The 19,032-nt window shown below is 37.6% G+C and overlaps 1 protein-coding gene and 1 pseudogene across 2 annotated transcripts in view; one reads left to right on the forward strand and one right to left on the reverse strand.

Annotated features, from left to right (window-relative positions):
- IL1RAPL1 (interleukin 1 receptor accessory protein like 1) overlaps positions 1-19,032 on the forward strand; it is a gene marked incomplete at both ends in the record, with an annotated part of 1,135,095 nt that overhangs the window by 798,399 nt on the left and 317,664 nt on the right. The window lies entirely within an intron of this gene.
- On the reverse strand, positions 11,282-12,261 carry LOC307069047 (very long chain fatty acid elongase 5-like; annotated as a pseudogene). The gene has a single exon. The product of its transcript is annotated as a very long chain fatty acid elongase 5-like (transcript).

Here is a 19,032-nt window from a genome sequence, read left to right on the forward strand (position 1 = left end):
ATCAACTATCTGCCTAGGAGGGCAGTGAAAAATCATAAATTTAACAACAACAACAAAGTTTGCTATAAATGATAGAGCTAAAAGGGGCAATGGGCTTATTTGATCAGGGAAACTTTGGCCATGGTAGGACATGACAGGAGAGATCGATTTTTAAAATACTATGTTACTATGTTATCAAGCACTTATTTGTCATCTTTTAGGCTCAAAATTAGGGTCAAGGATCTTCTGAGAGACTGAACTCACCTGGAATAATTACAGCGGCTAACAAACGCACACACACTGCCCATGGTCTACTTGCTTTATTTGCTCAAATTTCCAATTTTTAGGCAAACTGCCAGATTCTCAAGGTAATAATCTGTGTCCCAGTTGAGACTCTGGTGTGCACAAACCTCTGTTGTGACAGGCCCCTTTGGTGCTTCTGTGGCCCAATGAAGTGGAAATAATGATGAAAGATTTCAAGATTTTGAAAAGTAGTTTTGACTATTTAAAAAGTGGCTATTCTAAAATAATTTCTATTTTATAGTATTTAGAGCTCAAAGAACTGAATAAAACTCTGGAAACTATTTGACTCCCTTAAAATTCTTCTGCAGATTCTGAATAGGAAATACTTATTAATCGGCTGAGTTAGGGACATTGCATCACATTTTCTTTCATTAGTAAAAAAAGTAAAACACAAAATAGACTCACCTTCTCCTTTTATTTACACATGAAGTTAATATTAGTCCAGACAACTAGGAAAGGAGCAAAAAAAAGTACGTTCTTTCCTTTGAAAGCTGCCTGAACAAATACCTGGTATTCCTCTGAGCAAACAGTAATGTCTGCACAGCAAAAAATGGTTACTGTAAGAAAAAAAAAAAAAGAATAGATCAGAATAGACTGTCTGTTATTTAAGTCGATAGAAGTTTTTTTTTAATGAAACAAAGGAAATCTTTTCTCAAGAATATTCTGCATGATAACATCGTTTGCAAAGTTCTCAGAATTCCAAAACGCTTGTTGGAGTGTGCACACACAGGTGGGCAGAAGACTGCTCTACGGAGTTAACCCCTACCTCCAAATACCTAAAGACTAAGATTTTATGGTATCGTTCATTCTTTTAGTGAATGGTAAAAATATAAGTGTGTTTTAAAAAAGCACATTTATACAGCTCTTCTAAATGTATCTGCACAAGGGCAAAAATAGGAAAAGCAGTGTGGTTGTCAATCTAATTCTCCTGCCAGAGAAAAAAAGTGTAGTGTGGCCTTGCTTGATATTATGACTTTTCCAAAGAGTTACTCTGTATGGTTTAACAGAACACCACTTCCACCAAAAATACGTGCTACTTACAAATCTTAGGAATTGGAAAGTCTTTCGATCCAACTTGAAGAAAAACAAATGAGTAAGCATAAATAGTATATACACAAAATGTTATGTACCATAGCATTTTAATCATATAAAAATAACATGAATTTAAATACTTTTGTTTCTCTCTCATAGTCAAGCACCACTGAAGGATAGAAATGTGGAGAGGGAGGTTCTGGGAGAGTTCTTGAAGTAGAGGTGTGGGGAGGGAACTTAGGAATTGTATCTGTGGAAAATGTATTCTTCCAGCATCCTATCTCTGCGCTTGGTCTTACTGCTAGATTGTGGGCAATGAGTGATGTGCTTTGAATAGATGGGTGTTAAGGGGGCCCTCCAATGAGTGGGGCTCATTGGAGTTTGCAGAGATCATTAAATGCTGGAGACCACACATTCAAGTAGTTTCAGTAGGAACAGGAGACAGGGTCCCTACAAAAGTATCACTGTGGATGCTGGAGCAGGTGAGAGAACTCATCTTTGTGGGTGAGGCCACAGTGATCAGAGTGTCATCGTTGCTCTGAGATGGAGACAGGTTGGAAATAAATTTTCTGAGATAGTTCTTTTGGGAGTCCAGGAGATGGGCAAGAAGGGGAGTCTTCAGAATTCCTGGTTTATTTTTATGCTCTTATGGCTATCAGTGTTAGTGGTACAATGCGTCATGTTATGTTATGCTAATTCAGGGTCACTAGAGGCCCATCAGAGCCCTGATTTGGAGGGAACAAAATGAATGGGCACAACTGGAAGATCCAGGAGGGGTTCTTGAGGGAAGCCAGGCCAGGGGAGTGGATATACAGCAGGAAAATCCACTCCAGAGCCCCTGAAAGGCGTGTTTGCCACTGGAAGCAATACTACGGAACTCTGTTGAGGGTGGCAAAGTCCAAACCAGGTATTGTCCCTTATACTCGGACTGTTATAAGCACTTATTTTCTGATTTCCCTATCATCCATCTCTACCTTCTCAACTCTGTCCTCTATAAGCTTACTCACTCATTGGATAACAATTTAGGGATCACCTATATGTTAGGCACTATTCTATATTCTTCTAATATCAAAATGAGTAAAAATAAGTGCCTGTCCGCATAGAGCTTCCAGCCCAAGCAATCCCAGTGAAGTGGGAGAACTTCAGTAGGGTTTACAGGAGCGTGTAGCAGTGACTCCCTAGTGTCTGATTATCACTTTTAGTGATGCCAAGATTGATAAGTGGGTTCAAGTGGTAACAACCTGATCCCTGCGTTGTCAAATTCCCCATCAGCCTCAAGATTCCTAGAATCTAAAGATCCTGGCTAATGATTTTGTCAGAAGACTTATCCGGAGTTTCCTTCCATTCATTCATAGAGCAAACATTTATTCAGCTTTTTCTAAATACTAGGCACTATGCCAGTGCTAGAGACACAAAAAGAAATAAGCCAAGACGCATGTGGAAGAGACAGATAAATGAATAACTTCAGTGCAATATGAAAATGTGCAGGAGCAGATGCAGGGTCCTCTGGGAGCACAGAGGAAGCAAGGTCCCTAATGATGGCAATCTCTAGCAGCCAGTGGGGCAGTTCATCTAGGTCAGGAGGTGCTGGTTATCATGCATTAGCAAACAGCCAACATCCAGGGGAAACTCAGCTATACAGCTTGAATGTCTGCATTTCAAAGCCAGCCACCAGAGAAGCTTTCACTAGAGGCTTGATACATCAGACTTCCTGGGTTCATCCTGCTGACTCCCTCATTTTTTTTTAAACTCTAAAGCTCTCATGTCTGCACTGGGCAACCCTGCTTCAGCCTCTTGAAAAACAGGGCAGGACGCTCTAGGCTTACGCCCTGGTCGATTTGTTTCTTTAGAGCTCCTAAAGTGGTTTGTATCAGTAATTTAAGGAAGAACACTCCAGGTAGTCTGCTTCACAGCCTGGATCCCCACTAATATAGCATTGTCAGTTGAAGAACTGTTGTTTCTTGTCTATTTTGTCACACCCAGTATTGACGCTTTACTAAAGGAAATCAGCTTTCAAATAAGAATGCTGTTGCCTCCTGTTGGTTCAGCTGCTCTGCAAACCACAGATTTTGTAAATTACAAATAAGGTCCAATCTTTCAACCCAGAGAGGAGGAAGAGGCCCTATTTTCACACTGGGCCTTATATTCTAGAGTCAGACTTTTACTTAATTTCCCAGAGAATACTGAAAATGTTACCAAAAATGCAATAAGAGAACACTGCAAATATTATCTAAAATACATAAGAAAAGCCAGAAAATTCATAACTAGCCCTGAAATTATCCTCTTAGGATTTTAATATTAGATTTAAAAACGCTGATTAGCCTGTAAGTTTTCAACCCCACCCCCAAGCAATCAGCAATTGATTTCCTTGCATTCTGTGTGTAAAAATACGATAGACTGGGTAGATTATAAATAACAGAAGTTTATTTCTCACAGTTTTGGAGGCTAGAAGTCCTAGTTCAGGGTGCCAGAATTGTGTGAGGGCCCTCTTCCACGCTGCAGACCTCTTCCTGTGTCCTCACACGGCGGCAGGGACATGGTAGTTCTCTAGGGCTTCTTTTTAAGGGCATTAATCTCATTCATCAGGGTTCCACCCTCATGACCTAATTATGTCCCAAATGTGCTATCTCCTAATACCATCACATTGGGCACTAGGATTTCCACATATGAATTTGAGGGGGGGGACACAAACATTCAGACTGTAACACTGGGCAAGTATCCTATGGCATATGATACTTTAAAATATTTTACTTTTGGTAAAGATACTTTTCATGTTATCCTAGGTAGACTAGTTTCTTGTGGCTTCTGTGACAACTTAACACAAACTTGGTGGCATAAAACAATATACATTTATTCTCTTTAAGTTCTGGAAGTCAGAAATCCAAAATCAGTTTTACTGGACCAAAATCAAGGTGTCAGTAGGGCTATCCTTCCTCTGGAAGCTCTAGGAGAGAATCAATTTCCTTGCCTTTTCGAGCTTCTAGAGCTACATTTCTTATATTCCTTTGTTCCTTCTTCCATCTTCAAAACCATCAGCATAGAGCTTCCCTGGTGGCGCAGTGGTTGTGAGTCCGCCTGCCGATGCAGGGGACGCGGGTTCGTGCCCCGGTCTGGGAAGATCCCACATGCCGCGGAGCGGCTGGGCCCGTGAGCCATGGCCGCTGGACCTGCGCATCCGGAGCCTGTGCTCCGCAACAGGAGAGGCCACAGCAGTGAGAAGCCCGCGTACCACAAAAAAAAAAAAAAAAAAAAAAAACCAGCAGCATAGCATCTTGCATCAGTAACCCATTGATTTCTATCTCTGTAGTCAAATCTCTCTGCCTCTTTCTCAAAAGGAGATTTGTGATTAAATTTAAGGACCACCTGGATAATCCAGGATAATCTCCCCATCTCACAATCCTTAACTTCATTGTATCAGCAAAGTTCCTTTTTCCATATAAAGTGACATTCACAAATTCCAGGGATTAGGACCTGGCTCTCTTTGGGGGCCAATATTCAGTTTACCATACTAGGTAACAAAAACATTCTTCTCATCTGACGTATCCATTTTCTCAAATAATCCACCCCCTTTGGTCTACCAAGGTTGTTTCAAACAATATTTTTTCCTCAAGTATGTTAGCTGCCAAACTTATAAATTATTACTGATGGAATCATTGTACATCTGTAATATACAGCCTGCTGAGCTACACAAACAAGATCCCCTTTAGCTTTTTATCACGGTTTGACATACAACATGGTCAAGGGAAGACTGTTTCAATGACTTCTCTAAAACCCCATTGAATACTCAAAATGTCATCCATTATGTTGTTGAGTGTTCCTTATGGAAAAATTCATGATTTTTTTTTAAAAGTTGTGTCCCTTAGATTTAAAACTCGAATTTATCTATTCTGATTAACTACAACTAGACATATACGATTCATACTGATTTTTAAAAATTTGTCTTGACTTCCAGGAAGTACAGGCTAAATTTAGTAGATAATTAAAGTAACTCTTCTTAGCTAATACTATTGTATAATTATATGTTCTTCACCCACCCCTCAATAACCGTTTCTTCTCTTCCTTACTGTAATGCTTTAGATAATTTATCTTCCGGTCAACAAGCCTATTGCATGGGCCTTTTATTACAATCTATCTCAAAATCCTTTTTGAAAGCAGCAGACATGAATAAAGCAAACAAACAAATTTGGAAGATATATAGACCCTATGAATTATGGCCCATCTGCATCTTTTTTGAGTGCGAAAGGTATAAATTCAGTGATAAATACATTTTGTTACTAAAGCATTTTAAAATTGTGTTTCTGTGCATTATATAGCTTATTAGAATAGATAAATTTAGATGTCAAGGATATGCTAACTAATGCCAGTATAGTCTGTAGTTGTCTTGATTTCATTCAATATCTTCCAATTTTAATAATTTACAACTAGTATCAATGACACTAAGAAAACTTTAAATAGAAATGTATATGAGCTGGCTTTTGTTAATACCTTCTGCAAAAAGACACATAAACACAGTTTTGAAATCATAGGTATATTTTCTGAAAGGTTTCCACAGGATAAGGGCTTCATTTTGGAACTATTTTATACAGGTTTCTCCCCCTGCCATCTCCCACTCAGTTTATTAGAACTTAACATACTATCTGACTAAGTGATACATAAATGGAGTAAATAATTTGTGTGTATCAGAGGCCAAGCATATTGGCTATTGTGGAAGCTTTGAAACCCTGTCCTAGTAGAGAAAAATAAGAAAAAAAAATACAAATATAAGGGTCAAAAGTCATTGGCCTGCTTTCTCATTTATTCTCTCTTTTTTTTTTTTTTTTTTGCGGTACACGGGGCTCTCACCGTTGTGGCCTCTCCCGCTGCGGAGCACAGGCTCCGGACGCGCAGGCACAGCGGCCATGGCCCACGGGCCCAGCCGCTCCGCGGCACGCGGGATCCTCCCGGACCGGGGCACGAACCCGCGTCCCCTGCATCGGCAGGCGGACCCCCAACCACTGCGCCACCAGGGAAGCCCCTCATTTATTCTCTTAATCTAGTTTCTGATGGTTGCTCATCATGTAAGGATTTCTCATTACATTTCCAGAGTTACATCTCCAAGAAACCTAAATGATAACTAACTTAAAAATGCCAATATATTAAACTTTAATTCAAATACAGCAAAATAAACATGTCTGAATGGGATTTAAGATTTAGAAAAACTTTGATTTATAAAAAGCAATTTAACTCAGAGAACTAAACATTAAATTGTAACTCGGGGGCTTCCCTGGTGGTGCAGTGGTTGAGGGTCCGTCTGCCGATGCAGGGGACACAGGTTCGTGCCCCGGTCCGGGAAGATCCCACGTGCCGCGGAGCGGCTGGGCCCGTGAGCCATGGCCGCTGAGCCTGCGCGTCTGGAGCCTGTGCTCCGCAACGGGAGAGGCCACAACAGTGAGAGGGCCGCGTACCGAAAAAAAAAAAAAAAAATTGTAACTCGGAGACTCTTAGTTCAAATTTCATGTACACTGACTCATCATATCCTTTTGAGATATCAATATTTTTAAAAATATATTTAACATTATAAGTGGTTAAACAGACCTAATTCTGTGATTTAAAAGTTATAGCTGTCTTTTAAAGCTCTACTGATTCCCAATATTTTCGATTCATAATATATTTTTTTAATTTAAATATGAAATATTTTGAAAATATAGAAATGGTATAGAATAATATAATACAGTACCTTTAAAACATTTTTACCCAAAGTTCAGAGTAAGAAAACCTATTTTATATCACATTTACATACATACATAAATATACAAATAACTGAAGCAAACTATCCACAAAACACTGTTTAGATGTACTGCAGTTTACACTGGTATTTACTATTTTTTTTTACTTTATTCTTTTTAAAAATATAAGCCTCAATCTTTCAAAGTGATTTCAGACCCACAGTACGGGTATCATCCCACAGTTTGAAAACACTGATATACTATTTACATTTATGTATCCACCATTCATTCAGCTTTATAAGATCTTAACATTTTGCCATATTTACTTTAAATAATAAGAAAATAAAACATTAGATGAATTCCAAGTTCTCCATGTACTCTTTCTTTTCCCTTTGCCTACTTTCACCACAGAAGTAACTGTTATTTTAAATTCGATGTTTGTTTTCATGCCTGTTTAACAGTTTTCACTTCCTATAGATGTGAAGAATATAGAGCATAATTTTGCATATTTTAAAGTTTATATAAAGCTATTATGCTCACCTATTCTTCTGAAATTTGTCTTTTTTTTGGTTTATCATTATGTCTTTTTTAAATTGAAGTATAGTTAATTTACAATATTTTATTAGTTTCATGTGAACAGCATAGTGATTGAGTGTTTTTGAAGATTATACTGCATTATAGTTTATTATAAGATAATGGCTATAATTCCCTGTGCTATAAATAATATCCCTATTTCTTATCTATTTTATACATAGTAGTTTGCATCTATTAATCCCATATCCCTACTTTGTCCCTCCTCCCTTCCCTCTCCCTTTTGGTAACCACATGTTTGTTTTCTATATCTGAGTCTGTTTCTATTTTGCATATACCTTCATTTGTATTACTTTTTAGGTTCCACATATAAGTGATATCATACAGTACTTGCCTTTCTGTCTCTGACTTATTTCACTAAGCATAATATTGTCTAGGTCCAACCACATTGCTGCAAATGGCAGCATTTCATTCTTTTTATGGCTGTGTAGTATTCCATTGTAATTCTGTTCTGAGTAATTCCATTCCCTTGTTTATCATTATGTCTAGATACTTATCAAGTTTGATACCTGTAGCTCAAGTTTATCCATTTTAACTGCTCTATAATAGCCCATTGAATAAATATTACTCATTTTTTATTAATCAATCTATTGTGATTGGTAATTTAGATTTTCTTGTTATGTGGCAATAATGAACAATACTGTAATGAACATTCATGTACCTGCATCTTTATGCTCAAGAATTAAGTGTTTTCCTAGGGTCTATAACTAGAAGTGGAGGCATGAAGCAATAAGACTTGCACGTGTTTGACATATATTTCCAAATTGTTCTTCAAAATAGTTGTTCTGATTTGTATATGCAGTAGTACTGTCTAAGAGTTTCTATTTCTCCATATCCTTGCCATTTATAAGTATGATAAAAAAATAATGTGATAGAAATCTTGTCTAATCTTAATTTATATTTTATTGATCAGTAGTAAAGTTGAAAATTTTCATGATTTTTCGTCGAGTTCCCTCTTCTATACATTTTCCCCATTTTCATAATGGGATATATTTTTTATGTATGTATGCTATGAGTATTTTTCCTCCTTTTTTTATCTTTTACAGTGAGGCCAGGTCTACACTATCAATATTATAGTAAAAATTAAAGTAATTATTCAAATCAACAAAAGAAAGGTCTCAGACTTGCTATTCATGCTTACAATCAAAGTGTAGTAGTTTTTCTGGTTTGTTTTAGTTTTGATACTTGGTTCCTCTGCAAGAAAGGCATTTAAAGTAGGGTTTGAGGCCTAAGTTGACCTGAGTTAAGCTCATAATAATAGCTCTCCACTTGGGGTAATGTATAGCACAGACCTAAATGTGTTCCTGTATTTCTCATTTTTCAAAACTGCAACAGTGGATCAAATATCTGGTTTGATATTTGATCCAAATATTTGATCCAACAGTAGATCAAATATCTGGTTTGGATAATTTACCTCGGGCAATCCATTGTTTCCTTAGTGATTTATTCTTAATATCCTCTCATTCCAAATTATTGGGGAAGTCAGTTACAGTGTGAATGAAGAAAGCACACATTTAATATATACTTACTATGTGCAGTATGTTGTAGTTGAGGGATGGGTAGGTATGGATATTATGATATAATATCTTACTTCAACCAGAACATGGCTTCACTGGGGTCCTGATACCAATATACATAAATGCAGGGACTGTATGCTAGATTGGATCTGGATCTCAGGCTTTAGTTCCAGTCTCATTCCTTCATGGCCATGCCACCTTAGCATGCCACTTCCTCTGTGGCTTCTAAACACTTAGGTAACTCAAGACCATGTCTACTTTTTTTTTTTTTTAGAATGTAAAAAAATGACATGCCAAGTCAAGGTTACAAATTTTTTTTTAATCAAAAACATTTTAATGATTAATGTATAGACATTATTTAACATTGTGGGTATACGCAGATGAGCTAAAGCACACTCTGACAGCACACTATTGAATGTTATAGTTTCTGTAATGAAATATGTAAAGACATTCGCAAGCTAGTACCTAGGAAGACATACATTTACAAATATATACATTCTAGATTTGATAAGGTAAATGTAAACAGTTGCTGTGACTCCTTCCAAACAGAAAACCCACAAGACTAATTAAGAGAACCAACTGGCTCCCTATAATATGAATGTGCAAAATTAAAGCATGATAAACTGATATTTACATAAATATCAAACCACCAATTCATTTATACATTGTCAACGACCTTCTCAGATGTGTCATGAGTGGTTCAATGAATGTTTTTCCCTCCAATGGAGGAGGTATTCAGAGGCTAAATTCCAGCACTTTAAAATGACACACACAACAGTCATCTGTTTGATCACTGCCTCTAGGGTGTGAGACATGATTTTATGATAAGCGGTCTTATTTCTAAACAAGTATTTCTAAACAAATCTTTAGATTCGAAGCAGGAAAAAAAATTACAGATGCTGTTAGATTTACATTAAACAAACCATCTCTATCCAGTTTCCCAGTTCTCTCATGCTGCAGCTATCTGTTTAATTTTACCTTAAATTTAAGGTCCTTTCCCCACCTTTATTCATTTTGGTAAGCTAGGCACATTTTCAAAAGAAGTTTGTGTCAAAACAGATAGCAGTACAGAAATCAATCCAAATCTAGACCCTGGCAACCAGTTCCCCACTGCTCATCTATGGGACTCTGTCAAATAGTAAACATTTAATCATCTCTCTTGGAAAATATATATCTACTCTCACAAGTGGAAAGCAAAATGGGCTTCGTCTCCTGTATAAAAACACTTAGCACTTCTGAACTTTAAAACGGCCTACTCATCCTACACACTTCCTAAAATCTTGAAGACAAAGAATATATATTTGAAGTTTCATCAAGACTGCTTTAGAACTCCCCTCCAGTTTTACATTATTCATAGTGGCACTCAATAAAAAAAAAAGATCTATTAAAAAGTTAAACTGACTGTTCCACTAGATTTGAACCTGCCTGATTTAAAGCCAATATTACAAAACTGAAGGTGCCGATTTCACATGTACAAGTCACTTGAAATTATGTGTCACACGAGAGTTTCATGAATCACCGTCTTTGATTTTTCTGAACGGAGCTCTTAGAAATGAATAAAAACTTGAAACATACCCTAATTTAAACTAATTAGCTTTGGGCCCTACTTTTTAAATTTTAAGGCATGTGTGTTTCTCTACTATAACATTATACAAATTTACAATCACATGCATGATCTACGTTAAAAAAAAAAAGTGTGGGGCTTCCCTGGTGGCGCAGTGGTTGAGAGTCCGCCTGCCGATGCAGGGGACACAGGTTCGTGCCCCGGTCCCGGAAGATCCCACGTGCCGCGGAGCGGCTGGGCCCGTGAGCCATGGCCGCTGTGCCTGCGCGTCCGGAGCCTGTGCTTCGCAACGGGCGAGGCCACAGCAGTGAGAGGCCCGTGTACCACAAAACAAACAAACAAACAAAAAAAGTGTGGATTACAGTGTTATTAAATTGTGAATCACAATTCAGCACCTATCATGCTATAACTAATAAGGCAACAGCAGTGTTGTGTACTACAACAACACGTTCTCCACAGTCTAGCGCAGGGGTCGGTGAGAGCCCAGAAATGTTAAAAATCTTATGCCTACTTGGGTAATCTGTCTACATTTTCTAGGGGTTTGGAACTGATGGAAGAGGTCCTACGTGAGTCACACTATTGTAGGCCGACTAGTTACAGCACCTGTTAACGAGCATTGGGCACAATTCATATGTGTTTACAATCAGACAACGTGGTTCATAAGCTGTCAACCCTTGGGCCTTACGCTGCTTCCTCGGCTTCACATTGTTTTCCAGGGAAGAAAAGCCGTTTTGGTGTGGCCGTTTACGGCTGTCACGTAGCCATTCTGGTGGTCCTTCTGGTGTTCTCTCCTCCGGGAGGCCCCCTTCTTGTTGTAGGTCTGAATATAGAAGTTTGTGAAGAGGGCAACCAGAGAAAACATGTATCCAATCTGTAAATACAACCAACCAAGAGGGAAGGTGCACGGCATGGCTAGATGACCCCGCAGATGATGGATGATGGCCAGCACAAACTGAAGCAGCTGCCCTTGAGTGATGTACTTCTTCCGCCAGAGCTACAGCCTCATGGAAGGGACGGACGACAGACCGTAGTACGAGTACATGTGGACGTGGATGAAGCTGTTAAGTGTGGCACCAAAATAAGAGTGGCCACAGGGGACCCAGTTCATCACGAACCACCAGATGTTGAGCATGGAGGCGCGGTGGTACACGTGCAGGACTGTGATCTGGTGGTTGTTCTTGCGCAAGATGAAGAAGAAGGTGTCCATGAACTCGATGAGCTTGGAGAAGTAGTACCACTAGAGCATGCGGGTGATCTTCATGTCTGCTTCTGCTCCACTGCGTGTGCCCTGACAGAAGAAGTTGTACTGGCCCTCCCATACTCCCATCGCTAACTCACAGAACATAGAGCAGTGTGCGTCCAAGGGTATACACCACTAAAATCCCCCAGCAAGAGAACGGCTGCCTATTCTTCGTATATTTTGGTCCCAGCCATACAATTAGCAACTATAGGATGGAGCAGAGCAAAGTGGGATATACTTGTCCAGAAGAAACCATCCTTTTAGTCTGGGATCTCGGGGGCCGAGCAATGCCTGGTAATAGGTACTAGGTGCTGCATCAGAGTGTTCCATTTTAAAACCTCTTAGGCTGAGGGCAGCTGTGGCTCCGAGAAGCGGCGAGGTGGGGTTGGCGGCGGCGTCCAGAGCCAGCCGAGCCAGGAGGAGGCGGGAGGGAGGCACTGGCCAGCAGGACCCGCCACCACAAATTGATATTCATAATGTACATATATAACTTACTAACTCCGTACCATAAAAATGACATCTACTGTGCTATTCAAAAGAATAATGGTGAGATTAATTTTTTTAAATATCAATTCATTGTACCGCGTGGTTGGTATGTACTTGTAATTTAACACAAATATAAAGAATATGAATACCTTTTTTTCAGTTCTATCAATAGGTCTTTGAGTGAGTATATAAATTCATTTGTAAATGATACCAAATCTAAATTTGAATTCTTCAATCTAAGCCATGGGCCAAGGGGTATCTTGCCCCTCATCCTTCTCCAAATACCATGGAATTGCCTCTGACCTCACCTCAGTTGACTTATTACTCTTAAGCTGTAAAATGATTTGTAAGATCCCATCCATATCTAACATCTCATGGTTTTAAAGACATTCTCTTCATAGTTATTTATGATGTTACAAACATAGGATAAATTTCTTTGGTGAAAACAGTCTTATTTGACCTTGATGTACCACTTGGCATTTTTGGAAATAGAGCAACTCTTCTGCTGTGTTGTTTCAGAGAAAACAAATTCCCATATTATCCCAAACTCTTCAGTATAAGGCTATCAGTATGTTTAATTCTTCATGAAGTTAAGGTTTTTTGTGATGTGGTGCCAGGAAATAATTTTGTGATAAAACAAACACTTGGTTTACTAGAAAATACTGGCATCCTACAAACATGAATTCATTAGAGAGGAATTCTGAGCTGCAGCTTTCATAAACTAAAATAGCTACGCTAGTTAATGTCCCAGAAGTTCTTAGTAAATATAAAGTACAAGAAACTGTCAGTGCTTCAAAAGCAGACATAATATCTTATCCTTTTTATAACCTCAGTTATTAACTAGAACTTGCCACATAGTAGGAGACCGATAAGAACATTCATGGATTGGAGTGTTAAGTCATTAATTTTCAAACCTGTATCCTTTAAATAACAAAGGATTGTCTTCTATTATTTCTCAAAAAGGTGGGTATGTGGCCCATAGGTTTCTTACCTTTGCTTTACATTCCTTTAGAGCTATGATAAACTAAAGCATTTTTTAGGAAAAGTGACTTCTAAAATATTTTTGTTAATGTTTCAAATGTGCAGTTATAGTGCGAAGATCATCAGGGCATAGATAAGTACCTGTGGCATCCATTTTTTATAGTGGCAACCATTGTTTATGTGTTTCAAGTGCTGCCTGCAGAATTTTTTCTTATATGAGAAATATAAGTAAATCAACATTATAAAGTCTATAGGATCTAAAAAATACAACAAACTAGTGAATGTAATAAAAAAAGAAGCAGACTCACAGATATAGAGAACAAACTAGTGGTTACCAGTGGGGAGAGGGAAGGAGGCAGGGGCAATATAGGGGTATGGGATTGAGAGATACAAACTATTAGGTATAAAATAAGCTATAAGGATATATTGTACAGCACAGGGAATATAGCCAATATTTTATAAAACTATAAATGGAGCATAACCTTTAAAATTGTGAATCACTATATTATACACCTGTAACTTATATAATATAATATTGTACATCAAGTATACTTCAATTTAAAAAAAGTAAAATAAAAGCCACATGAGGCTAAAATGAAAACATATACCTATGCAAATACCAAAAAAAAAGTGTGTAGGAGATTGGAATATTTTTTATGACTAGAAAAACTTGACTTTTTATTACTAGATACTTATATGCATGTCACATGCAATATAACATTTGATTATGAAACAATTTTAGATTAATTAAGGTGAATTAATTGATATTCATTGAAATAACCATGACTGCTACAAGATGGCCATTTGGAAACGTTCCCTAAGACAGGGATCTGCAGACTTTTTCTAAAGGGACCAGATAGTACATATTTTAGTCTTGTGAGATATACAGTTTTAGTCCCAACTACTCAGCTCGGCTTTTGCAGCACAAAAGCAGCCACAGACAATGCAAAAAAGAATATGCATGGCTGTGTTCCAATAAAACTTTTTTTTTTTTTACAAACACAGGCATGGGCCATAGATTGCTGACCCCTGTCCTAAATAGCCATTGACCTCATTCAATTTTAAGAATTTGAAACTTTTAGCAAAAATGTTACAGTTCTTCATATAACTTGTAAGAACAGTAATTTTTTTTAAATAAATGAATGAATCTCAAAAAAGGAACCTAAGTTTCATTTTCATTATTTGAATGGAAACATGATTTTTTTCTTATATTTGATTATACATGTATTGAGCTAGACTTACTTGCTCTTATTACTAGACTAGCTGTTATTAAATATACTTAGATAGTAATTTTTTAGATTATTTTCCCTAGAATATACTCGAATCTTGGACAGATGTCTCCTTATCATTGAACTTTAGGTTTCATGTCTGTAAAATAAAGGGTTAGTCATGATTTCTCTAAGGAATCTTCAAACTATACAATTCCATGTTTCTATGGGTGTCATGTCATTTGCCAGTAGGAACAATGTCCTTGTTTAGAGACTTCTTTTAAAATTCTTTTATTGAGAATGTCATTTCTCCAAGAGATCTTATTCTCTTTGAAAGTCACTTCTAGTTTCTGTATGAAAAAAAAATGTCTTTTAAAATCAATACCAGTGAAAGTTAATCAGGGATAAAATGATTACAGGATGCCTTGCTTATCATTGGAAAGCCAAGATAGTTATCTCTGTGATTATCCTCACATCTGATTTGAAAGGACAGAGGGGCAGCTTTTCTGGCCATCCCACTCTTACTTTGTGAAATGTCCCCACTATAATCCCTTTGTAAGATGGCTGCCTGCCTTTATTACCATATTCTAAAGAGATTAACCAATATTATGCCCAAGTGCCCAGGATATCCCCAGCCCTACTTCCATCTTAAATTTATCACAGATTCAACATAGTCATAAAGGGAATAATCAGAAAATCTTCTCACATCTCATCTCATTATATTGTTGTGCATAAGGAAAAAATAGTTTTAAAGTATAGAGAAGAATTAATCAGGTCATGCAGCTGCTTCCCAAATGTTCAATTTCTGTCTCCATTGCCTCCATTATTTTTCTCCCTGAAATGCAGAAATTATTCATATTGAGGTACAACAGTTCTCCCCCCCAAACCAAGTCTTCAATGCCTGCTTCTTTATTAACGCATAATAAAAAGTAACCGTAAGGATGTCGATGCAAGTGGCGGGCAAAGATCACCAGGTTTCTTCTTCATACAACCCTCTGCTGGGTTTTGCCTTCCCAGCAATCCCATGTCTGTGGGAACTGGCTTTTCCTTCTCCCTCCTCCTTCTGAATGGTTACAGTGGAAGCAAACACATTTTTACAAAGTGACCCCACCTCATCTGTAGAGATATAGCCAGAAGTTGGCTCCTGACCCAGGCTGAGCTAATCTGAGTCCATTCTCAGGATTTTAGAGTTAGAACTGGGAAATGATCATCCAGTGAAACTTTGAGCTCTTAAATGGAAATGTTGCAAACTCACAGGCTGTTGGCAGTAGATATTTTCTGACATGTGCTTTAGAAATAGAACCAAAAAGTGATTCTACCGGTGGGGGTGTGGGTGTGGAGAGAGAGAGGGAGAAAAGGAATGAAACAAATATATAATGAGAGGCAGAGTTGAGATATGAAGAGCAAATTCTGGTTTCTCCACAGTTTTTGGATAAAGCTCCATTTCACACCATCACCCTGCCCTTGGGTTGTGTGAGATAGCCATATATGCATCTAAGAAACTACCTTTTGCTAAAACTAGTTCAAACAGGTTTCCATAACTTAAAACCGAAAGAACTAATTGTGAAGTTTATTTTTTACTGTGAACATTCTATGAAATATAGACTATAAATATAATGCTTACAAAAATATTCTTTTATGGTGCTAAATTACTGAACAGGATTAATTACCCACAAGATACTCCCCAGAGAAAGAGATCACAAAATGTGTGTGTGTATAATATTTTTTTTCAAAAACTAAGTTTTGAGTGTCTTCTGTGAACCAGGCCACAGTGGTAGGTAGGCAACAGTGAACAAATACAAAAGTGTCTAGTCTATTGGGGGAGAGATATATTAACAAAATACTCACAAAAATTAGTAAATGATTAAAGGCTATGGAAAATTCTATGGCGGAGAGGTAAGAGACAGGGAGCCAGGTAGAGAAAGCAACATATGTGAAGGTCCTGTAGCTAATTCAAGCAAAGAACTCCAGTGTTGCTAATCCAAAGGATTTTTTTCATAAATCCATTTATTAATTAGGTCCTGAAAGCATCACTTCTGTTTTCTGATTACCATATTTAGCTCTCATGTAGGAAGAGCATTTTTTGTTTGTGTTCCAACTTTACTTCTCAAATAGTTTAAGACCCCTATTTCCTTATCATTATTCAAGAAAGACATGTAGTATACAATGTTATTTGCATCATCAATTTGTTCAGCAAACTTTCTTTGTAGTCAGATCAAAAAAAAATGATCTCAGGTATATTCATGGTTTTACCATGGATCTGTGAGTGGATTAGTGAAATCCTCCTTAGAGAGCTGCGATTGTGGTAGTGTTCCAGCACATTATTCCAGGCCACCAGCTCCATCTCACTCAGATAGGGTCCAACAAAAGTATGTGAGCCCAGAGCCATGGAAATGTTCATCTCCATCAAAAGTTAATAGGAAAAGACACTCTCTTTAGCAAGATTTACTTAGGAAAGCAGCATGCAGTGCTTTCTTGGGCTAGCATCCCTCTGTTCTTAAACCACAACGAATGCTACTGTAACATTTCGGTAGTAATCTAACAAATGGTGTCAAAGATATAAGAGAGAAAAATTATACTTTGTGATTTCTCTAGGTTTCTGAGCAATGCATGAACTCTTTAACTGTGTACACAAAGAACTGTACATTTAGTTGCCATGGCACTGCTTATCTGTTGTCTTTAGGAGGAATAAAAGGGTACTTTAACTACTGTGACTCATCCCCCTAGGTATAATTGATAAAGCTACCTTTCCTAACTTTGAACCAGAATCCTTCAACGGGCAAAGACTTTCTGTTGCTTTTGTTGTTGTTAAAGAAAAGATACTTGTTCACAAACCTAGACTTAACCCCGTTCTCGACAATTGATAGCTCTAAGCAAAGATCACAGTTTACTGAATCTAACTAATAATTCACATATAATAGATGGACAACAAATCAAATGGCTGTCAGGGAAATAGCATTTTCCCAACGTGTGTCCTCTTGAGTTACTATGTCTAAGCACTGACGAATGCTTGCTACTAATGACCCCTGGCATTAATAATGAGACTCTAATCAAACATCTGTTACATAACCTGCCCTTGATAAGAAATACTTAGTGTTCCTTAGCATATGGTCAGGGGAGAGTCCAGTGAGTATTAGGTATGTGAATTTAAAAATTCCTCACTATGCACCTTAGTGATGGAAAGTATGAGTGATTCTAGGACAAACGTGAGAATGCATGTGTATACTTATAGGTGTGACACCCTCGCATAATTATTAAGACTCTCCTCTGTGCTCTCATAATACTGTGCCCATGCTTCCATCATGACACTTTTCACTTTGCTTCATAATTTTCTTTCTACACCATTGAGTTACCAGCTTTTAGAAGTAGACTAGGCCATTATTATTATTGCTGTTGTTATTATTATTCTTGATTACCAAGCGCCTAAGAAGGAAGGGCTCAATACATGCTCGCTGTATTATTCTCAAAGGATCTACTTTGAGAAAGCTGTGTTCATAATGTCTTAACATTCTGCAAGAGATACAAACAGATGAAGGAATTAAGTCTGAGAACCATGGATTACTGGATGTCCAAGATCAGCTCTCTTCTAGGGAAATGCCCTGGGTTGAGGTTAGCCTAGTAATAATAACTCTGATTTCACCTTATCCAGAGAAGCTTAGGAGAAAACACCCCAGGATTTAGAATGCTCTTTTTAATTTTGTATTAAATTATTGATACCTTTGAGAAGACTCTAGAAGCTACACTTTTGGAAGTCCTTAGGAGCAAAGACAAGTTATTTCCTGGACCTGGCATATATTTCAGAATGAAACAAATGAAACATCCTAACAAATTGTCCTTTTTTTCCTTTTTTTTTTTAATTGAAGTATAGTTGATTTACAATATTGTATTAATTTCTGCTTTACAGCAAAGTGATTCAGTTATACATATATATACTTTTTGTATTCTTTTCTATTATGGTTTATTAAAGGATACTGAATATAGCTCCCTGAGCTATATAGTAGGACCTTGTTGTTTATCCATTCTATATATAATAACACATCTGCTCACCCCAACCTCCTACTCCATCCCTCCCCCAACCCCCTCCCCCTTGGAAACCACAAGTCTCTTCTCTATGTCTATGAGTCTGTTTCTGTTTTGTAGATACATTCATTTGTGTCATATTTTAGATTCCAACTATAAGTGATATCATGTGGTATTTGTCTTTCTCTTTCTGACTTACTTCACTTAGGATGATAATCTCTAGTTGCATCCATGTTGCTACAAATGGCATTATTTCACTCCTTTGTATGGCTGAGTAGTATTCCATTATATGTATCACATCTTCTTTATCCATTCATCTGTCAATGGACATTTAGGTTGTTTCCATGTCTTGGCTATTGTGAATAGTGCTGCTATGAACCTAGGGATGCATGTATCTTTTTGAATT

This window comes from Hyperoodon ampullatus, assembly GCF_949752795.1.
Source record: "Hyperoodon ampullatus genome assembly, chromosome: X".
NCBI classification, from domain to species: Eukaryota; Metazoa; Chordata; class Mammalia; order Artiodactyla; family Ziphiidae; genus Hyperoodon; species Hyperoodon ampullatus.